Below are 24,472 nucleotides of genomic sequence, written 5' to 3' on the forward strand. Positions count from 1 at the left end.
AAGCCTTCACTACTCTGAAGTGATGACAGCTGCCTGTTCATTAGACCAGCCTTGCTGGAAAAAAATGTGATAGTGTGGGTGAGGCATGGGGGCCAGGCAGTGTGTGGGACCTGATCATTCACACCAGAGCCTGAGAGCCCCCGTCCCAGGTCATTTCCAAGACCTCTCCCCTGGCAGCCCATAGGTTGGATTCTTCCATCTTTCTCCTGCCACCAACCATTCACGAAGGGTCTGATTAGTTAGTGCATTTTTAAGGGCCATAGCGACAGAGGCAGATACAGGATTTGTGAGATATGAAGCTTATACAACTACAGGAGCCCTCTTTCATAGAAAGAGTGCAAAATAACAAATAATAGATACAAATGTGACTATTTGATTAGAATAAGAAAAGAAATCACCACAAATTTTACACTTAAAAAGCTGACAAATGCCACAAACATCACGAAATCCATAAAAATAATGTTTTTAATTACCTTCCTGATACACCCTATAGTATATTAGTATATTTTTCCTAATTTTTTTTTTCAAGTTGCATACTCTAATTGCTCCCTCATGAATCTCCTGATAGGAGAGAACTTCTGCGTTAACCACATCCATGAGAACCAAAACCTTTGCCTACAGTTTTTCATGTGGGATGATTTGAAGAACTTTCCACAAATGGGCTTCTGGCTCTGAACATTTCAAACCTTTTTAGTCCTCTATATCCACATATTTCTGGCATTGTAAGGATATGCTCAGATCACATTATAACCCCTAACCCTGTGTCTTCATTCCATGACTGCAAAGGAGTGGGTAGTGGGAATATTTTGGAAAGTGTTCCTGCATGAGGGCAGGTAGCAGAACTTAGCTATACCTGGAAGTGACTGCAATCCACATAAATATATACATCCCATGAAACCCAAACTAAAAGGATCCCCAATTCAATTTGCCATTAGCCAAATACCCAAAATGTCCACAGCCAATCTGACACCACCCAACATGAAGGGACGTGGAGAGGAATTCCATATGGAAAGAGAGAGCAGGCTTAACTGATATGGTTAAAATGTTCTACTTTTTCAAATTTTACAAAAGCATACGCCTCAGCAAATTAGAGTCCCTGAAAATGTAAACTTCTTTAGCTTCACAGGAAATCCTCCTCTTCACAAAGGGGATATCCCAACACAGAATTCTGAGAAAGAAAGTCCTACCCTCCCCCCCCCACTTATGGAAAGAGCTCTTTTGTGCTAAAGTACTCAGTATCCTAGAAAGGCTTAGACATATGTCATAAAAATAATATCAGCATCATTACTAAACTCCTTTGTGCCCAAGCACAAGGCAATCTCAGAGGCAGAAATCATGATATCTGGCTCCCTGGGGAATGGAGGGGGAATCTTCCTGACCCATGTACCTGGTTCTCTCCTGCCCCTCCTTCAGCACTGCCCAAGGCAACCTGAAGAAGAAACTTAGATTATGTTAAGAAATGTTTCAGTCTAGTTTAATAATTTTAACTGTCTGATTCTTTAAATCCTAACTCCACCCTGCCACTAAGAAGCTGTGTGAGCTTGGACAAATCAGTTCACCTCCCGAAGCCTGAGCTTTCTCATCTCTAAAATGACAATAATAATACTTTCCTTGCAGAATTGTGGAAAGGATTAAATGGGTAGCATAGGTAGACTATTTGGAACCTAGTAGATGACTAAGATATTGTAGCTATTGTACTTACTGTCCACATTTCTAGTATAACTCGAAGGGAAGAACCAAGAGGGGAATATTGGACAGCCCAGGGTCCAGGGCCTCCAGATGTACCACACATGGCACAGAAGGTCGAACTCTATAAATACTAAGGGGTGATGCTTGCAGTTTCCACTTCTCTACTTTGCCCCAGGGTCCAGTAGCAACCCAGTGAAAGTGACCACAGCAATGTGACAGCCACAGCACTCTATGAACAGAGTTTGTTAATAAACATGAGGCTTTTAGGAGGCAACAGTAATTCAGATCGGGTTCAGATCGTCCTCACGATGTAAGGTCTAACTCTGAAATTGCATGAGATCTGGGAAGTGTTCTAGCCTCAGATAGTTTGATATTTGAACAAGAACAACAGATTGCCTCTGGTCATGGCTGCAAAGAGCTGGCACAGAATGCCTAGCAGGATGTAGGGGCTCTGTAAAGGTTTTTTGAATCCAACTAAAGTGATCTATTCTCAGAGAGCCTGGACACTGCTGGTTGGACGTGGTACAGGCTCTGAGTAGCCTGAGATGTCAGGTAATTTGAGGCAGCAGAGCACTGTCTTTAGTGATTGACTCTGAAGCCAGACCACACTGGGACCAAAATCCCAGTTCTAGCACTTAACATCTTTACAATCTTGGGCAAGCTACTTAAATTCTTTGTGTCTCAGGTCCCTTATTCTAATGTGAGGATAACAAAGTATTCACCTCATCGGGATGGTGTGAGAATTAAATGATAATTAAATGAGATAATATTTATCTAAGGCTTTACATTGCACATTGCAAGTACTCAGTAATGACTAGCTCGAATGTTAAATGGGAAATCTGGCGGAGATGTCCAGAGGTCTTTGATTTTGTAGATCTGGCACTCAGAAAAGAGGTAGTAATTACAGGCATAGATTTTAGATTTTCTAGTTGTATTAGTTTCCTGTGGCCGCTGTTTAACTTGGGGTTTAAAACAGCAGAACTTTATTCTTTCACAGTTCTGGAAGCCAGAATTCCAAAATCAGTATCATTGGGCCAAAGTCATGGTGCTGGCAGGCCATGCTCCCTCCCTCCAGAGACTCTCAGGGGGAATCTATTTCTTGCCTCTTCCAGCTTCTGATGGCTGCTGGTACCTCCTGTACTGCGACCTCATGGTTCCAATCTCTGCCTCACAGTGTCTTCTCCTCTGCTATCTATATCACATCTCCAACTCCCTCTCTCTTTTAAAGACACAAGTGTTGTCATTGAGGGCCCACCTGGATGATTCAGAATAATCCAGGATAATCGCCCCATCTCAAGACCATTATCTTAATCATATCTACAAGATAACATCTACAGGTTCTAGGGATTAGGACCTGATATATTTGGAGGCCATTATTTAGCCTACTTCACTAGTTAATATATGATACTGTAAAACATGAATGAAGATGAAATTATAAGAAGAAAAGAAATCTAAATATAGAACACTGGGAACCATAAATATATAACAGGGAAATAAAGAGGAGCCACTATAGGGAAGTGAGGAGAGAGGAACAGCCCAAGGAGACAGTTGTGGTAGGGGTGGGGGGCATGTTTTAGATTCCAATCATATAGTACTTTCACAAAGGAGAGCATGCTGGAAACACTTCAGAGAATCAAGGGGAGTGCTGAGAAGGAATCACTGGGTTTGACTAATAGGAAAAATACCCATAAGTTTAGCCAAAGTGTACTTATTGACATGGGAGAGAGAAAGCCAAGTTGTGATGGGTTAAGTTTGGAGTTACTTACTTCTGTGGTATACCTTGTGCATAGGCATAGGTGGAAGGGAAAATGGTGCAAACAGACATCTTGACAAGTCACTCTTTCATCTCACTCTCAGTTGTATTTTCTTTGGATTCCCAACAACAAAAGCTCAGAGGCCCTAAACTTGCCAAGCTGGACATGACCCATATTAAAAGGGGAAGACAGTGCATCCTTCCCATATAAAAATGTTTGCTCTTCAGCTCAAGAGAGGTCAATGACAAAGGCTTATTCATCTTTGTAATTGTTCAGCCTCCTCTCTCTCTAGGGTATCAATGACTAGACTAGTCAAGTAGTGATATTTTTAATCATTATACTCTTTTGCAATATCTTCAGAAGGACTCTAAATAAATAGTAAATAGTTTACATTTTTTCTAATATATGGACATTATTTAGTCACTCAACCATCTTTTAGATATCAGACAATGTGCTAAGCATTATACTGGAGATAATATAAATATGTTAAGGGGAATTCCCTGGCAGTCCAATGATTAGAACTCCCCACTTCCACTACAGGGGGCACGGGTTTGATCCCTGGTTGGGAAACTAAGATTCCCCTCAAGCCTCTCGGTGAGGCCAATAAAAAACAAACAAAGAAATATATATAAATATATTAGAACTAATAAAAGGTTAAGATAAGATTAATGGCTAACAATCTAGTGCCTTGTATGCAACAGGCACTGATCTAAATGTTTTACGTAGCGACTTATTTCAATAATTTAATGAGAAAGGAGACACTAGTATGGTACTAGTATTATTGCTCTTATTTTATAGAAGAGGGAACTGAGGTACAAAGATAAGGAAAAGTCACACGGCTAGGAAGTGTGAAGTGAGGATTATCTGGGCCTATTCTCTGAACCACTGTGACATACATTTCTTTCAGCATCTGCAAGAAAACATCTCTAACACACTTATTTTGGGCAGAAGCATACAAATAAGCATTATTTCAAAGTGATTTAACAAAAATTAAGTTTTGATTTTAAAAGAATCTCATAATACCGCAAATCCTTATCCATTATTCATATTCATATTTACAGAGTACCTACAATGTACTAGGCACTGTTCTAGAAACTGAACTTTCAAAAACGAACAAAACCCCTTTCCCCCTATTTAACATGGAACTGGCTCCATCTTTCAATTTCATGCAATAATCAACACTTATCACCGTAGTCCCGAGCTGAGATGAAACCAACTCTCCCCTCACTGTGTATAAGAGACAGCATTTAATCATTGGAAGAATTACAGTGTATGGTAGAAACTACCACTACTCACTTTTGAAATCCTCCTTCTGGGGGAAATTGTGCTATCCTAAACCCTAGATGAAAAATTACAGAGGAAAACCAATGGAAAATCGTATATGGAGAATTTGTTTTTCTTGCAGCATCTAAATCAATAATCCAGGTTCAGAGAGGAACTATATTCACGATGCTGAGCAACTCATTTGACGTTTCTGGGTCTGCTTCCTGAGGATTGTCTAACCTGACGTCGCAGATCATTTTCAGTCTGACTTTCCATGACCCCAAGCAACAAATATCAGGAATTAAGAGGAAGCCAAGCTCCACTTGTTCCACTTCCCACCCACTCGAAGGCAGGAATCAGGAAAATCACAGAACCTCAGTACTCCAAGTAAGGGCGCCTGGCCCGGGCCTCTGCAGCAGTGCAGACAAACCCCAGAGCTCCAGGACTTTCTCCCTCTCACACTGCGTCTTAGCCCCGCCCCATTGGAATTTATCAGTGAAGCTTCTTCGGCCTTTATCCCAAAGCAAAACTCTCAGGACTCCCTCTTCATCCCCCATCCCCAGCCATGGTTGCCAGATAAAATACAGGATGCCAAATTGAATTTAACTAGACATCCTGTATTTTTAGTCACTAATTCTAGCAACCTAACCCAGGTCTTTCAGCCCCTTAGGAGGAAAGGCCATCCATATCCTGGAAGACTTCCCTGATCATCCAGCCTATGTTGGATTGCAATCTCTCCTCCCTCAATACTCCCTGTCTTACTCCAGTGTTAATTTTCCACATAGCGTTTATCATCATAGATACAGATATTGATCCATTATCATCATAGACTATAGATATTGATCTGTTGTGTTTATGCTATGTATATTCTTTGCCTACGGTAATGCCTGGCACAGAGTAAATGTTTGATAAATATTTGTGAATGAATTTGTTAACTGTCTATTTGTTTGATGTCAAAAATGATATTGTCATTATGATAAATATCATAGGTAAATTTAATAATAATCATACAAATAGCAGATATTTATTGAGCATATATAATAATATATATCAGGTAGAATGCTAAGCATTTTATGTGGATTAACTCCTTTACTGCTCACAAAAATCCCTTGAGGCAGGAATTGTTATCCCCATTCTACAGCTGAGCTAACTGATAATGAGGGGGAAAAAAAGTGACTGCCCAAGGGCTTACAGGGTAGTATTGAGATTCAAATCCAGCAGTCTGAGTTCTTTACCTGAGTCCTTTCCTTGAAAAAAGAATGCTTTTCCCTAGGGACACAAAAAATATGAAAAGGTATTTTCTCCCATTCTGAGGGTTGTCTTTTTGTTTTGTTTATGGTTTCCTTTGCTGTGCAAAAGCTTTTAAGTTTAATTAGATCCCATTTATTTATTTTTGTTTTTCTTTTCATTGCTCTAGGAAGTGGATCAAAAAAGATCTTGTTGCGATTTATGTCATAGAGTGTTCTGCCTATGTTTTCCTCTAAGAGTTTTATAGTGTCTGGCCTTACATGTAGGTCTTTAATCCATTTTGAGTTTATTTTTGTGTATGGTGTTAGGAAGTGTTCTAATTTCATTCTTGTACATGTAGCTGTCCACTTTTCCCAACACCACTTATTGAAGAGGCTGTCTTTTCTCCATTATATATTCTTGCCTCCTTTGTCATAGATTAGGTGACCATAAGTGTGTGTGTTTATCTCTGGGCTTTCTATCCTGTTCCATTGATCTATATTTCTGTTTTTGTGCCAGTAGCATACTATTTTGATTACTGTAGCTTTGTAGACACAGAAAGACAAATATCATATGATATTGCTTATATGTGGAATCTAAAAAAATGGGTACAAATGAACATATTTACAAAACAGATAAACACGGATGTAGAAAACAAACTTATGGTTACCAGGGAATAAGGGGCGGAGGGATAAACTGGGAGATGGGGATTGACATACACACACTACTATATATAAAATAGAAAACAAATAGGAACTCACTGTATAGCACAGGGAACTCTACTCAATACTCTCTAATGGCCTATATGGGAGAAGAATCTAAAAAAAAAATGAGTGGATATATGTTTATGTATAACTGATTCACTGTGCTGTACACCTGAAACTAACACAACGTTGAAATCAACTATACCCCAATAAAAATTAGGAAAATAAAAATAAAAAATAAAAATATGAAAAAGGGGTTAAATGCTCACACAAACTATTAAAGGCTTTTGAATGAATAAATTACTGCCCCAGGCCAAAGAATTTTTTAAATTGATTATTGTATGTGAAATAGAACCTGATAAGGACAATTAAGAGCTTCTATATAACAGACAGACTTCAGTCATGTTCATAGAGCATTTGGCCGGAGGAGAAGATGAGAGAGTGAGGTCAAGTCTGCTTATCATTTTTCCTCACTTTGAAGCTCAGAATCTTGACTCCGACATACAACTTGCCAAGATACCATGATACCAAACACTTAAAATGTTTTTTAGGACTTTATAAAGATAGTAAAGGGATCTGAAGTCATCGCAGATTCTAGAATGAGAATGGTATTCATTTTAATAACAAGTATTTTGAACACAAATATAAACAATCCTGGGTAGGATCTGCTTTACATTTCTAGTTGTACATTTCTCCTCACTAAGGAACAGTCTATATCTCTACCACTCACATGTAGGGAATCCCTTCCACTCACTCTTTTTTCCCCCTCTGTGTTGGCTGTTCTTAGCTCACACTGCTCTGTGCTGGGTTCCTTTTCTTGTGTCAAAATACTTACTATCATTTTCACATTACTTTCAGTCTTTACTAAAAGACCGCAAGTTTACGTTAAGGACTCCCTGTTATTTGGTTTGAAGACTAGTGCACTGTACCACTCCCAGGTAACAGCACATGGAAAAGCAGTAACCAAGGGCTGTTACTGTTTAACTATCACTTGCTGTTTTATGGACAATGCTTTGCTGGTCTTCTCCTGAGCAACCAACCCAAAGATCAGCAATCTATAGCCAGCAGGCAAAATCCAGCCAACAGCCTGTTTTTGTAGGATGCCAGTAACTAGGGATGATTTTTACAGGAAAACATGTGCAATCAATTGGATGATAAGGGAACAGTGAGGTTGAACCTCAAGTAAAATGTTACACCAAAAAAAAAAGATCCATTATTTTCATTAGTAGACTTGCATTACAAAAATTATACTCAATTATTATTATTATATATTTAATTATGTGAATAAAAAGTGTGGAAATTTGTTTTCTCTTTGCTATATAGGTACCTACTAATTATACTCAATTTGGTCTCTTGGCCCACAAAGCCTAAAATATTGACGATCTGGTCTTTTACAGAAAAAGTTTGTTGATCCCTGAGCTAATATTGGGCTGGCCAAAAAGTTCGTTCGGGTTTTTCCATAAGATGCTACTTAAAACCCAAACAAACTTTTTGGCCAACCCAATATTTAACGTTGAGAAGTACAATTCAAAAAAGGTAAATTGCTAATTATTTTATTTTATTTTATTATTATTTTTTTTTAGCCACGTTGGGTCTTAGTTGCAGGAGAGGGATCTTCACTGAGGCACAAGGTCTCTTCATTGCAGCTCTCAGGCTTCTCTCCAGTTGTGGCATGCGGGTTTTCTCCCTCTAGTTGTGGTGCGTGGGCTCCAGGGCACGTGGGCTCTGTAGCTGTGGTGCGCAGGCTCCAGAGCACGTCGGTTCTGTAGTTTGCAGCCCACTCTCTCGTTGAGGCACGCGTGCTCAGCAGTTGTGGCGCTCAGGCTTGGTTGCCCCGGGGCATGCGGGATCTTAGTTCCCTGACCAGGGATCGAACCCACGTCCCCTGCATTGGAAGGCAGATTCTTTACCACTGGACCACCAGGGAAGTCCCGCCAATCATTTTTAAAAAGAGAGCACTTAGAGTTTCACCGATTCCAAATGTATTTATATGTAATTTAAGTATGCTGTTTTGTGGTATCATTTTTTAAATTCCTATTTATTTGCTACATTCAGGGGGTTTTTTTGGGGAGGGATTGTTTTTGGTTTTCATTGTCAAAGGATGCTCACATTTTTAGCCTGTTTGTTACATTCCTATTGTCACAATTGACTAATTGTTACTAAAACATTTTGTTTGACAGGTTGTTTTTGGTGGGTGCAAAATTACATGCAGCGCAGTGTTAAAAGATAATTCAGGTCATCTAAAACTATGTCTCAGTAAACACACAATCTAGAAAGCCTTTTTGTTTGCAATCATCTCTTGCTACCCACATCAGTAAAGATGTTAATGATTTTATTTTTATTTTTCCAATTGACTACCATCTCATTTCAGAAAAAAAAATTAAAGAGAACCTGCTGAAGAAAACTGAAAATTGTGTGAATAACCATCACTGATCCATCCCTTTAGCTGACCCTAAGAAAATATGGAGCATCCTTAATGGAAGTAGAAAGACACAGTTGTGATTTGCTCCATATTAAACTTTTTTTTTTTAAGCTGTCCCTTTTTTTTCTCGGTAGACCTTGAATCAGCAAGGGGAAGAACACGTAGGAGTGACTGCATCCCTGAAGCTCAGTCTAAAGGCCACCCTTGGACTTAGCCAAGCCAGGTTTATGGACCAAGTAAATTCAGCCTGGACCTCGAGCTGTTTATTCGTTATTTACTAATCTACTCAGCACACCTTTACTGAGAGCTCACTGTGACAGCAGTTTCTGCTTCAAAGGAATTTATAGTTCATTTAATCCTGCTCTGCCAAGGTAACCCTAGGCAAAACTATAGTTCGGGTAAATATAATTAGCTGTCTCACTTTGTTTACCTATGTTGCCTTCACCTTTTAAACTTACCAATATTGTTACCCCTAAGATACCAAAGATATGTAGCCCAGACCTGCCATTCCTGGAAACCAGAACCTAATCCCCAGCACCACCCTCTCAGCCTTCCCTATGGCTCAAATCTCCAGACCATCCCCACAGCACCCCAAGCTAAGATTTCCCTCTTACTGCCCTATTATTCTCTTTACCATCTCATTCCTTCAGGAAAAGGTTCGTTCTAAAAAGTCAACTCCCACTTTAGAAAGTGGACTAACTTCCCAGATTTCTAGATGAAAATACCAGCTAATGGTGATCAGTTCTGATCAATACCCTTATTCTGTTCTATACACTTTACCCGAATTAACTCACTTTCCTCTCACAGTACCCTTATGATGTAAGCACTCCTATTATTCCACACTTTGAAGATGAGAAAATAGGCACAAAAAAATTCAGTAATTTGCCCAAGGCTGTCTGCTAGAAGTAGAAGAGCCAGGATACAAAGCCAGGCAGGCTGCCCTGCAGCCTCTACTCCCTCCATTACCTCTAACAAGTAGATCGTACATAGATTTCAAAGGTTGATCAGCCAGAGGCAGTCAACCTCCACATTGGGCTTAATCCCAGAGACTAATCTGAGGAGAGGATTTCTGAGCTGAGCATGAGGCAATAGGCAGCTTTCCTTGGGGGGAAAGGCACTTTCAGTAAAAGGCCATCCTGCAATGGTCAGTGTTGGACCTGGAGGCCTTGAGTGAAAAGTCTCCATTCCTAAGAGACGCCTATTTCCTGAGAAGTTAGAAATGCGCAGCCTTTTAAGCTTCAGTGTCCTGAGCTTGAAACACAAGGGAAGGGGGCAGGGCACAACCTTTAAAAGAATGATATAGCCATAGGACATGACAAAAACTGGTTAGAACCAGCTAGGTCCAAGATGGCAGACAAGTCAACTTCCAGTAGACCTTGAGCCTCATTATGCACTCATTGTAATACGTTAGCATATGCTAAATGACACACCCACCAGCACTATAACAGTTCTGAGATCAACCATAAAAGGTCAAAAAGTGGGCAGTGGCCCAATTCCTGGAAATCCCCACTCCTTCCCCAAAATAATTGGAGTACTCTTCCCACTCATTAGCCTATGAAATTACCCAGTCCATAAAAACTAACCACACCATATTTCGGGGCCTCTCACCTTCTGAGATGGCCCACACTCTGTCTGTGGAGCGTGTTTCTCTCTAAATAAATCCACTTCTTTTTTTTCTTTTTTTTTTTAAATTAATTAATTTATTTATTTTTATTTTTGGCTGTGTTGGGTCTTAGTTTCTGTGCGAGGGCTTTCTCCAGTTGTGGCGAGCGGGGGCCACTCTTCATCGCGGTGCACGGGCCTCTCACTGTCGCGGCCTCTCTTGCTGCGGGGCACAGGCTCCAGACGCACAGGCTCAGTAGTTGTGGCTCACGGGCCTAGTTGCTCCGCGGCATGTGGGATCCTCCCAGACCAGGGCTCGAACCCGTGTCCCCTACATGGGCAGGCAGATTCTGAACCACTGCGCCACCAGGGAAGCCCCTAAATCCACTTCTTATGTATCACTTTGTCTCTCACTGAATTCTTTCTGCCATGAGACTTCAAGAACATGAGCTTCATTAAGTCTTGAGACCAGGTGTGTGATCTCAATTAAAAGACCGTGGGTTCGGGGGCTTCCTTGGTGGCGCAGTGGTTGAGAGTCCGCCTGCCAATGCAGGGGACACGGGTTCGAGCCCTGGTCTGGGAAGATCCCACATGCCGCGGAGCAGCTAGGCCCGTGAGCCACAACTACTGAGCCTGCGCGTCTGGAGCCTGTGCTCTGCAACAGGAGAGGCCGCGACAGTGAGAGGCCCGCGCACCGCGATGAAGAGTGGCCCCCGCTCGCCGCAACTGGAGAAAGCCCTCGCACAGAAACGAAGACCCAACACAGCCAAAAATAAATAAATAAATAAATAAATAAAGTCAGAGCATCATTCTAAAAAAAAAAAAAAGACCGTGGGTTCAAGTCCCAATCTGAGTTGCACGGTTTCAGTTTCAAGCTGGCTCACCTTGTTCTGGTGGATGATCCTCCCACTGGGCCCACCTGGGGGACTTGTTCACAGCAGTAATGGGATGAATCCAAGGCCAGATTGTGGCCAGATGAAGAGCTATGAAGTTCAGCCAGGCCTTGTGACGCATCCATTCCAGTCCGAGGCCAAGCCCTTCAGAGAAATCTATTCCTTTATCACATCGTGAGGAAGAGGCTGAAGCCAGATTACCCAGGGTCTTCTGAGCTGCAAAAGCCTTCAAGTGCGGGACGTGTCATGTCATTCATTCACTGAGAATGAATACATGAATAAATTAAAATGACCAGAATGAGCTTTGACTTTTGACTTTTGTGTATGTGCCTGTCTTCCAGAAGCTGTGCAGGATGTGTCTGAAAAGCCTTTACTTGTGAGCTCATACCAAATAAATGACGGCAGGGCCAAGTTGTAAGAATAGCTTCTAGGTGGATGCACCCAGAGATTATCATACTAAGTGAACTAAATCAGACAGAGAAAGATAGATATCGTATGATATCACTTATACGTGGTATCTATAAAATAATACAAATAAACTTATTTACAAGACAGAAACAGAATCACAGACATAGAAAACAAACTTATGGTTACCAAAGGGGAAAGGAGGGGAGGGATAAATTAGGAGTTTGGGATTAACGGTTGCAGACTAATATATATAAAATAGATAAGCAACAAGGATTTACTGTATATTCAATATCTTGTAATAACCCATAATGGAAAAGAATCTGAAAAACTACATATATATAAACTATATATATATATAATAATCCATAATGGAAAAGAATCTGAAAAACTGTATATATATATAATAATCCATAATGGAAAAGAATCTGAAAACCTATATATATATAAACTATATATATATATATAATAATCCATAATGGAAAAGAATCTGAAAAACTATATATATATAAACTATATATATATATATAATAATCCATAATGGAAAAGGATCTGAAAAACTGTATATATATAAACTATATATATATATATAATAATCCATAATGGAAAAGAATCTGAAAAACTATATATATATAAACTATATATATATAATAACCCATAATGAAAAAGAATCTGAAAAACTATGTATGTATATATATATATATATATATATATATATATATATGCAGGTGCTGCACACCTGAAACTAAGACAATGTTGTAAATCAACTATACGTCAATAAAAAAAAAAAATTCCAGAAAGTTCAAAAGAAAGCCCACAGCTTCCACAGCATTCCTGAGCTTTCTGCCATCCCACTCTTTACAATGGGCTCTGGGGCTGACTGGCTTAGATTCTGGATACACAGAGAAAACCTGGCCCCTCCCTAGGACAAAGAGAGTAACCTCAGGCACCTGAAACGACAAAAATCTATGCCCCATAGCAATATGGCCACCATAAAGATGGGGTGAGTTCAGTTACTATAAGATTAATGTCAATCGTTCTTACCTCTTTTGCAAGGAGAGCTTTAACCTCAGGGCTGGCTGCTCAGTTCACCTTTTATCTCACACATAATTCTTTAATACCTGTCCTCTCACTTTGAACTGATTCTGATGTTTAACCTGGATAAGCTAGGTAGCAAGATCCTAGTGTTTCCCAGCAAAGTTTGCTTGTTTGTTTGTCTCGTTTTTCTATTTGCAAATACCAGGCTCCATTCCCCATAAATAAAGCAATTTGGAGATGATTTGAAATAGATTTTCCAGGACATCAGCGGTGGCAAGAACCTTTCAGAATTCTCAGATATGCTGTGAAAATACGCTTTATGGTCCAATGCACAGGATGGAATCCACCAGGCTGCCCAGAGCCACATCTTCTACACTCTAATGACTGGGCTAAGGGCAGATGGGGAGACTGTAGAGGGGTTAATGAATGCTGGGTCAGGCTTACAAGGATGCAAGGACAGCATAGCTTCCTGGAAGTCCCTTGTGTCTTTCCTCCCTCCCTCTCACCCTCCCTCCCTCTCTCCTTCCCTCCCACCCAACTTTTAATATTTGTTGTTTTGGAAAGAGTTAAAGGTTTGAAATTCCAGTTTAAAATCCTGGCTTTACCTTTTCCTGTTTGCTAGGATCTTTCTCACACGTGAAGAGGATTTCTCCTTTGTAAAAACATATTCAGATCCTCTGCCCCCTTTTTAATTGGATTGTTAGTTATTTTGCTATTGAGTTTATGAGTTCCTTATATATTTTGGATATTAATCCCTTATCATATATATGATTTGCAAATATTTTCTCCCATTCTTTATGTTGTGTTTTCACTTTGTTGATGATTTTATTTGCCAGGCAGAAGCTTTTTACTTTGATGTAGTCCAAGTTGTCGATTTTCACTTTCGTTATGTTTGCTTTTGGTGTCATATCCAGAAAATCATTGACAAGACTGATGTCAAGGAACTTACCCTCTATGTTTTCTTCTAGGAGTCATATGGTTTCAGGTGTTAAGTTCAAGTTTAACCATTTTAAGTTGATTTTTGTGTATGGTATAAGATAGTGGTCCAGTTTCATTCTTTTGTATGTCGCTGTCCAGTTTTCCCAGCACTAGCTATTGAAGACACTATCCTTTTCCCATTGTAAGTTCTTGGCTCCCTTGTCATACATTAATTGACCATGCATGCATAGGTTTATTTCTGGGCTTTCTATTCCATTCCATTGATCAGTGTGTCAGTTTTTATGCCAATACAATGCTCTTTTGATTACTGTGGCTTTGTAATATCGTTTTTTTTTTAAAGTTGAGTTCTTTGCCTGATACTTTTTTTTTTTAATTTTATTTTTTAAATTTATTTATTTATTTTTGGCCGTGTTAGGTCTTCATTGCTGTGCGTGGGTTTCTCTAGTTGCGGCGAGTGGGGGTTACTTTTCATTGCAGTGCATGGGCTTCTCATTGTGGTGGCTTCTCTTGTTGCAGAGCACGGGCTCTAGGTGCGCGGACTTCAGTAGTTGTGGCTCGGGCTCTAGAGTGCAGGCTCAGTAGTTGTGGCTCACGAGCTTAGTTGCTCCACAGCATGTGGGATCTTCCCGGACCAGGGATCGAACCTGTGTCCCCTGCAGTGGCAGGTGGATTCTTAACCACTGCGCCACCAGGGAAGTCCCTGTAATATAGTTTTAAACCAGGACGTGTGATGCTTCCAGCTTTAGCCTTCTATTTCAAGATTGCTTTGCTCTTCTGGGTCTTTTCTGCTTCCATATAAATTTCAGGATTGCTTTTTTTTATTTCTGTGGAAAATGCCATTGGAATTTTAATAGGAATTGCATTGAATCTGTAGATTGCTTTGGGCAGTATGGACATCTTAACAATATTAATTCTTCCAGTCCATGAGCATAGAATATCTTTCCTTTTATTTGTGTCTTCTTCAGGTTCTTTCATCAACGTCTTATAGTTTTCAGTGTACAGATATTTCACCTCCTTGGTTAAATATATCATAGATATTTTATTATTTTTGATACAATTGTAAATGGGATTGTTTTCTTAATTTCTCTTTCTGATAGTCTCTTATTAGCGTATAGAAATGCAACAGATTTTTGTATATTGATTTTGTATCCTGAAATTTTACTAAATTTGATTATTAGTTCTAATGGTTTTTTGGTAGAGTCTTTGGGGTTTTCTATAAATAATGTCATGTCCTCTACAAAAAGAGACAGTTTTACTTCTTCCTTTCTGACTTGGATGCTTTCTATATCTTTTTTCCTGCCAATTTTCTCTGGCTAGGATTTCCAGTATTACATTGAGTGAAAGTGGCAAGAGAATACTTGTATTGTTCTTGATCTTGGAGGAACAGTTTTCAGTTCAGCATTGAGTATGATGTTAGCTGTGGGCATGTCATATATGCCAATTATTATGTTGAGGCACATTCCCTCAATAAGCAGTTTGTTGATATTCTACTGTATTCTAAAAATAACAACAGTGAAGCCTTGCTATGTGTTGTGTTAAGCCATTGATTTATGTTTTCCTATTTAATCTTCCCCAAAATTCTACTAGGTAGTCTTGCATTCATTTATAGATGAGGAAACGTATATGGCCTATGTGTGTATGACCCAAAGCCCATGCTATTAACCTTTACTTTAATAGCATCATACATTTATTAGTTAATTTAAATAACTTGAGACCTGAAAGACTTTAGTTTTGCTTCAGGTTATTTGATGTAGCTTTCTCTTCAATTCACTGGATTGTAGCACATCTCTCCATAATACTAAATTGAAAACATTAGTATTCTATGCTACCTGTTGGTCCTTCTTGTTTGTATAAGAAAATGGAATGAAGTAAAAAGTTCCACAGGCCAAAAAGTTTTTCTTATAAGTGAAAATCCTTTTGAAAAGTACTAGAACCTGTTTTTAGTTTCATGATTCATTTCAAGAGCCTTTGTTATTTAGAAAGCAAATGTTAGGAGCAGAGCTGAACATCTTCTATGTGCTATAAAATCCAGCCCATATCAGTGTGCTTTTCAAACAGGTGAATCTGGCCACCTTTCTGGAAGTGGAGGGAAATCTTTCAGTGTGTTCTGGTTGCTGTATGAAGAGGAATAAAATGCCAACCAGAATTAAGAAGCAGTGCAGAATTCTGATAACTTTTACGAATAATGCAGGCTTATTTTTTATTTTTGGTTTTGTATGTTGTTGTTGTTCTTGTTGTTTTGTATTTTCTCCACTCCCAATGCCAAGTTCAATTCACTGTCCATCAAATCATCTATAATGATGCATATCAAAAAGTGCTTTCCGCATATAACCCAGGAGAAAGTAATGGACTTACATACTTTTATTTTGAGGATTAATTCATATTAAATTAAAATTAAATCATTGTTAATTATTCAGTGATTAATAATGAAATCAATTATAGATGAAAATAATCGTCTGTATTAACAGATTAATTTCAAAGTGCGAATAATCTGACCAACTGAAACTCTAAAGAGGAGGTGCAAAAGGAACGATGCAAACTGAACATTTAAGCTAACTTGACATTGACAATTCCTATTATTACTTGAGAAAAAAACCACACACACAAAAATCAACAATCATTCATTTCCAGAAGTCCATAGTTACTAGGTGCCCTCTGGGCCAATTACACTTGTTTGACTAAAGCCCAATGTTGATTTAACCTTCATGACATTTCATGCTCTTGGTACAGCTTCACTGCTCCACAATGCCCTCTAAAAAGCAAATATAGGATAATGCATTAAATAAATTACATCTTATAAAATACTTTAATGCTTGTTACAAATCACACATTATCCTCAAGCCAACACATACCACACATCTTCACATTCATTGTATAAATTATTAATTGATGTTCAAAGAGCTTAACTTAAACGAAGAAAAATTTAAGTACATTTGGAAAAAGGAAAGATTTTTGCCAGTCCGTTTTGAACATGTATCTCTAAGGAATTAGGAATGTACTTCTTCTACTGGTTAATGAAAGATAAACAGACTACAAAAACAACAAAAAACCTGGAAGTATTGTGTCGTGTGATTCAACTCTGTGACTACGACCCTGGATTTATGATTGTTTCCTTAGCATGTGCACAGCGTTTTAAACACCTAAAGGACAGTTTGCACTTTAAACTACATTCTGCTTTAATAATGGCTATTAATGCAATTCCTGAGCATCACATATTCGCTTAATTTTAAGATTTGAAGGTCTCTCCAGAAGAACTCTAATCTGTCTCACATCCAGGACTTTACCTAAACTTCAGAAATGGCTCCTGAGATCTGAAGGGGATTTCATAACTCTGTTGGTCTATGCCCATAACAAGTTGTGGGAGATTGTATTTTCCAAGAAGGCTGCAACAGTAGCCCCCATGCTGCATGCTCTACTGCAGTGTGCCCCTCCTCTCGTGTCTATGCTGGTTTATATACGCTGGTAACCATTTGAACGCAGCAAAAGTGATGCGTGTGATTTCCACGGCTAAGTCAAAAAGCCAATGCAGCTTGCATCTTCCACACTGGAAAGCTTACTTTTGGAGTCTTCAGTTACAAAATTTTCAGCTATCCTGAGATTACCATATTATGGGGAAGCCCTAGCATCATGAAGAGACCACAAGCAGGTGCTTCAGTCAGTCGCCCAGCTGAGATGCCAGTCAACAGCCAGCATTAACCACCATATACATGAGATCAATGATGTCCAATAAGAATGAACTACACATAAAACTTTAAGTTTTCTATTAGTCCCATTTTAAAAATTAAAAAGAAACAAGTGAAATTAATGTGGTTAATATATTTTATTTCACCCACTCTCCAAATATTGTTATTTCAATATGTAATCAATATACACATTATTAATGTGTTTTCATACTAAGTCTTTGGAATAGTGTGTGTATATATGTGTTTGTTTATGTGTGTGTACATGTTTCACTTAGAACACAACCCAGTTCAGATTAGATATACTTCAAGTAGTCAATACCCACGTGGGGTTAGTGCCTCCTGTGTTGGACAGCTCTAGACGATTTGATTCCAGCCTCCAGTCGATCCATTCACCCCACCTGTTGAGTCTCCCCCCAGCTGTTGAGTCTTCCCAGCTGAGCGCTAGAAAATGTGGAGGCCTCTGCATTGGTCTGACTCACAGGATACATATTTTAAGCTGCTCAGTTTGGGGGTAATATGGTAGGTAAACACTGATAGTGCAGCATAGGTACCAGTAGAAACATAGGTTATGAAAATAGATGTGTTTTTGCCCTCTGTTCAAGCTTAATTATTTTAGAGAAAGGTTAAACCATAGAATCTTAGAGGCCCTGAAAAAACCCTTAAAGAACGTTTATTTCAACCTCCTACCCAGTGCCAAAATCATGATTCTATCATCCACACCAGTAGGTCTACTCAGCTTTGCTTGATTAGTTACAAGTTATACCTCACAAGAAAATGTAGTGAATTTTTGAGCAACTTTAATTTTTTTGAAATTTTTCGTTATGGTGAATAAAAAAATGACCTCAGTAATTTCTCTTCAGCAGTTCTATTCTGGCCTCTGGAGCAATATTGCTACGCCCTCTGAGGCAGCAGCTGCTCAGAGCTCGGGAGACAATGAATGTACACTTTCCCTGCCCTAATCACCAGCACCACCAATATACCTTTCTCCAGGCTGAACGCTTCAAATTCCTTCAGTTGCTCCTTGTAAGGGATAGTTTTCAGAACTTTAACCACTAGTACAAATTCCTGGCAGTTCTCTACTTTATGACTCTTCATCTCAAACCTTACAATAGAATACTCAGAATAGAATATGTGTTCCATATATGGCCTACCAATACACAGTTCAATAGGAGTGTTAGTCTTGTCCTGTATGATGTATTTTCATGAAGGTGAGTTCAGATTGCTACTCACCAAAGGTATTTTGATGGAGACAGGGCTTCCTCTATCTAAACACACATGGTCCCTTAGCTGCACACAGCACCTTAATATATTCTAGGAGGAGCCCAAAACTTAAAATCAGAAGACCTGATCTTGAGTTCAGTCAGCTATTGACTAGATGTGTGACTTTGGGCAAGTTGTTTGTAGTATCTGTATCACAGTTATACTGTCTGTATTTATTAAAAAGTGGTAATATAGGAATGTGGCATTTTTGGGTAGACATTGAATGGAATAAGTATGTGTAAATGATTTGTAATCTGTGAAAATCTATACAAACATAAGGTTCTTTTATTATTAATATCAACCTAAGAATAGGGCTTGATGCTTGTTTCCATAAAACTTTGTCTTCCTGGTATTGGCTCACCATCACTGCTCTTGGAGAACTTTCTTTAAAACGTTACTCCATCTGGTTTAGTAATTCAATAAACACTTACGAAGCATTTATTCTGTGTAAGGCTTAGCATGATCAGTTCGCTTCAGTGCCTTAGAAAGTCTACCAAGCTTTCAAAATCCTTAGGTCATCCATCAACTGCCCACAGGTATGTCAGAGTCTTTTAGTCAAAACGAGTGATTTAAGACTTAAGATTCTGTTCTTTGCACCTGCTGATCCAGAACCCTGGGTCAGGCTGCCCAGAACAGCAGCAGGAGGAACAGGGAGACCCAACTTCACTTTGGGGCCTGTTGCAAGAAGTTCACCCACATAGTTTCCTGCTACCTTCCAAAGCTCCAGAAGTCAGAGCAAAAAAAAAAAAAAAAAAAATTAAAGCAACTTGAAATTCACTATAAATGGTGTGCCAAAGAATGGCGAGGTATTCTTCAGATACGATATGGAGTAGATAGGTTACTGATTTCTCCTTGCCTATAGGTCATAGATACTTGGCGGGACCTTATGGGTCAGCTAGTGTGACACACTCGTTTTACAGGAGAGGACTGGCCTGCAGTGGGTTGTCTAAGACTCACAGCAAATTAGCAGCAGCACAGATTACAATTTCCTACCTAATGAATTTCCTCTATGCTCCACTGATTAAGCAGTTAAAGAGTTAAGCAACTGAGACAATCCCAAACACACATACATACACACACACTCATGCCTATACACATTAAGTTGGAGTGACCTTCACTTTTTATCTGATTCACAGCAGTTTCTCTTCATAAATAGGAACTGTATGGACTGCTTTTGTACTTCTGGGTTTTGTTTTGTTTTGTTTTTAAACGAAAAAGCTGCAATGAACTGACTGAAATTATTTAATGGATCCAGTGTCATTATGCAGACCCAGTCTTGGTTTCAGGTAGTATTCTAAAACCCCATCAACATCTACAGAAATATGGGATCTTGCATGACTCTCTTCTAAATGTGGGGTTGAAAACAGAATCAGCAAAGAAGCATGGGAGTCAGTCATGGAAGGTTGTACAGAAGAGGTAGATCTTAAAGGAGGTAAGAGTAATGCATTGCTCTAAAGTAAGGAGGGTAACCGGGGAAATAAAAATTCAACATCGGCTTAGGACCTGTGCAGAAGGGGAGCGGTAGCACCGGGAAAGAAGGGCCTCTGGGGTGTGGAGTTCCGGAGTTTGGAGGCCCTCTCAAGGGTGGACCTTGCCCCAGGCACAGTCTAATAAGGCCCCACCACGGGAGCCACCCCTTCAGTCTACAAAGAGCCCTTCAGGGAGGGTAGGGGCCAACCCTCTGCAAAGTGCTGCCCCGGGACCAGGTGGCGCCTCCCACGGGCCAAGAAGAGACAGAACACAGAACGCAGCTCCTCCAGGGATCTCAGTTCCCCGACCAGGGATTGAACCCAGGCCACAGCAGTGAAAGCACCAAGTACAAACCACTAGACCACCAGGGAACTCCCATAAAATTTACCATTTTTAAGTGGACAATTCAGTGGCATTAAATACATTCACATTGTTGTGCGACCATCACCACCGACCATGTCTAGAATGTTTTCATCTTCCTAAACTGAAACTGTGTACTCATTAAAAACTAACTCTCCATTCCCCCTTCCCCTCCAGTGGCAAAAATGTCACCTGTTTACAAAACATGTAGAACAGTTTCTACTTAATGTGTGCAAGTCTTAATTTACAATAACAAATTATTTTCTGTTTTTTTATTTGGAAGGCACTTAGGATTGCAAAATTTGCTGCCCAATTTCACTCAGCCACCACACAAAAAACACAAATGACAGTCCCAACACTGCAAATTTTGAAGGATTGAGATAGTTTGTCTATAGTAGTTTTGACTTTTCTAGCCTGAAATTTTTGGCTGATTCTCTTAGGAAAAACAAATCTGTTTGGGGTCTAACTTTGCTAAATGGGGCTCCAGAAGCACAGTGAACAAGAACCACAAATTCAAAGTGTGACAACTTTAAAGTCTTCTGTTGCTTATATGAACAGAAGACTCCAGAATTTTGCAAGTAGCACAAAGTAGCATTTTGCAATTTTTTATTTTTTTGATTTACAATGTTGTGTTGGTTTCTGGTGTACAGCAAAGTGATTCAGTTATATATATGTTATATATTCTCTTTCATATTCTTTTCCATATGGTTTATTATAGGATATTGAATATAGTTCCCTGTGCTATACAGTAGGACCTTGCTGTTTATCCATTCTATATATAACAGGTTGCATCTGTGAGTCCCAAACTCCCAATCCTTCCCTCCCCCACCCCCCTCCCCCCTTGACAACCACAAGTCTGTTCTCTATGTCTGGGAGTCTGTTTCTGTTTCATAGATAAGTTCATTTGTGTCATATTTTTAGATTCCACATGTAAGTGATATCATATGGTATTTGTCTTTCTCTTCCCAACTTCACTTAGCATGGTAGTCTCTGGGTCCATCCATGTTGCTGCAAATGGCATTATTTCATTCTTTTTCATGGCTGAGTGGTATTCCATTGTATATATGTGCCACATCTTGTTTATCCATTCATCTGTTGATGGACATTTAGGTTGTTTCCATGTCTTTGTTATTGTAAATAGTGCTGCTATGAACATAGGGGTGCATGTATGTTTTTGAATTATAGTTTTGTCTGGATAATATGCCCAGGAGTGGGATTGCTGGACCGTGTGGTAACTCTATTTTTGGTTTTTTGGGGGGGCTCCGTGCCGTTCTCCATGGTGGCTGCACCAATTTGCATTCCCGCCAATTGTGTAGGAGGGTTCCCTTTTCTCGACACTCTCTCCACCATTTGTTATTTGTAGACTTGTTAATGATGGTCATTTTGGCTGATGTGGGGTGGTGCCTCATTGTGGTTTTGATTTTCATTTCTCTAATGATTGGCGATGTTGAGCATCTTTTCACGTGCCTGTTGGCCATCTGTATGTCTTCTTTGGAGAAATGTCTATTTAGGTTAAACACAGTTGTTTGTTCAATGGAATTGAAAAAATCCTGACCCAAATGACACTACTTAGCCCAAATGACTAAAGGCTATTTTATAACAAATTGTAATTTTTGAGAGATGGTTAACATCAATACTATGCATATTTTATGTGTCAAATTAAGAGTTCAAGAGTATATAAAATAGGGTCATGCATTACTACCTCTAAGAATATCACGTAGAAGGTAAACCCCAAGTGCTTATGACAGCGTTTCAGGTGGAAGCAGTCTTACACAAAAACAGTCTATAGTGTCTCTGCTGTGTGGGTATATATCTTAAAGAAACTTGAGGGATTACTGAGAGAAAAAAATCTTGGTCCATTAAAGATTGATAGAAAAGAAAAAAAAAAAATTCAACATCTAAAAATATAGAAGAGGAAGCAATCAAATGGTGTGAAGAAGATGGCAGGCAAATAGTCTTGCCTGGAGTAGGGAGGACGGATGTATGGAAAACTAGTGGAATAGGGTGTGAAAAGGTACAGTGTTTTGACGCCATCTGAATACAGGAACGTGAACAAGCCACTTCTGTCTGCTGCTTGTTGCACAAGGCAATAATTCCAGGGTGCAAACAATTGGGGGACACTTTATATTTGTAGTATCTTGTGAGGCCTGTTTCAAAGTTAAATGCATGCCTCCCAAACGTGGAGTTGATTAGGACGAATGAACACAGGTTCTGTTGCACAAAATGAGAGAGCAAAAGTGCTCATACTTTACTGGTTTTCATATAAATGACTTTGTAAAATCAAAGCAAGTACTTAATTTGAATTACCCCGTCAGGAACTATATCTGCTCTGCATTTATTAGCATTTCACGGTCTACCAAGTACATTCACAGATATGTTTGATCTGATTCTCTCAACAACTCTGTGAGTTAAGCTATTATTACTCACATCTCACAGATGGAAGAAGCCAGAGTCTTGAGAAGTTCAGTGAATTGCCTGAGGTCACTCAGCCTGTAGGTGCGTGCTGGAGCTCAAACCCCGGTTCTGAATCCACGTCAAGTCCTCTTTCGATTGAACTGCTGCAGGGAATAATGATAGGCATCTCCTCGGGTCTATCACCTATGGAACAACATCTTCCTGACAGACAGATCTCTGTTTAGGTGGTAGAGACCTTCCCTAGCCACTCTAAAGAGTCAAGTATTAGACCAGAGCCTTCTTCTCTGAAGGACAATTCTTAATGTCCTTAAATGTCTGACTTCCTGGCATGGGAAAGTCAACCATAAATATCAGGGCAATGGATCGTGTGACTGCAAAATTTATATATATGGGAATTTGGAATTTCTACGATTCTCTAAGAGGATTGAAAATGGAAACTTGAAGCATTGGTTTAATATGACACACAGAGATTTTGACCTTTACATTTTCTGGGGTAGATGAGGTTATCGAGGCAACAAAATATTTGGATTTACTTTTTTTTTTTTTTTTTTTTTTACAGATCAGGGACTTCTTTTTTGTAAATATTTATTTATTTACTTGGCTGTGTCGGGTCTTAGTTGTGGCACGTGGGATCTTGGGATCTTTGTTGCAGCATGCAGGAGGCATGCGGGATCTTTTGTTGCAGCACACTGGCTTCTCTCTAGTTGTGGCACAAGGGCTCTAGAGTGAGTGGGCTCAGTAGTTGCCCCACGGCATGTGGATCTTAGTTCCCCGACCAGGGATCGAACCCACGTCCCCTGCATTGGAAGGTGGATTCTTTTTTTTCTTTTCTTTTTTTAAATAAATTTATTTATTTACTTTTGGCTGTGTTGGGTCTTCGTTGCTGTGCGCGGGCTTTCTCTAGTTGCTGCGAGCGGGGGCTACTCTTCGTTGCTGTGCGAGGGCTTCTCATTGTGGTGGCTTCTCTTGTTGTGGAGCATGGGCTCTAGGCACACGGGCTTCAGTAGTTGCGGTGCTCCAGCTCAGTAGCTGTGGCACACGGGCTTAGTTGCTCCACGGCATGTAGGATCTTCCCGGACCAGGGCTCGAACCCATGTCCCCTGCATTGGCAGGTGGATTCTTAACCACTGCACCACCAGGGAAGTCCCTGGATTTACTTTTTAATTGGCTTTTCTAGAATAATTAACCCTGCATTTGCATTTCATCTTCAGAAATTGCTCTGTTGCTTATATTTTTTATTGTTTATATTTTCCGAGGCAGAGATATTATTATTGATAAAATATCCACTGCTGCTTTATATTTACCTCAAAGAATCAGAACTAACTAGATGAAAACCTTAGCAGGAAAT

At 39.5% G+C, this 24,472-nt stretch overlaps 1 long non-coding RNA gene across 1 annotated transcript in view; it reads left to right on the forward strand.

The window, feature by feature from the left end:
- Positions 1-24,472, forward strand: part of LOC133102667 (uncharacterized) — a 110,674-nt gene that overhangs the window by 14,357 nt on the left and 71,845 nt on the right. The gene's annotated exons all lie outside the window — the stretch shown is intronic.

Source organism: Eubalaena glacialis, chromosome 12 (genome assembly GCF_028564815.1).
Source record: "Eubalaena glacialis isolate mEubGla1 chromosome 12, mEubGla1.1.hap2.+ XY, whole genome shotgun sequence".
NCBI lineage: Eukaryota > Metazoa > Chordata > Mammalia > Artiodactyla > Balaenidae > Eubalaena > Eubalaena glacialis.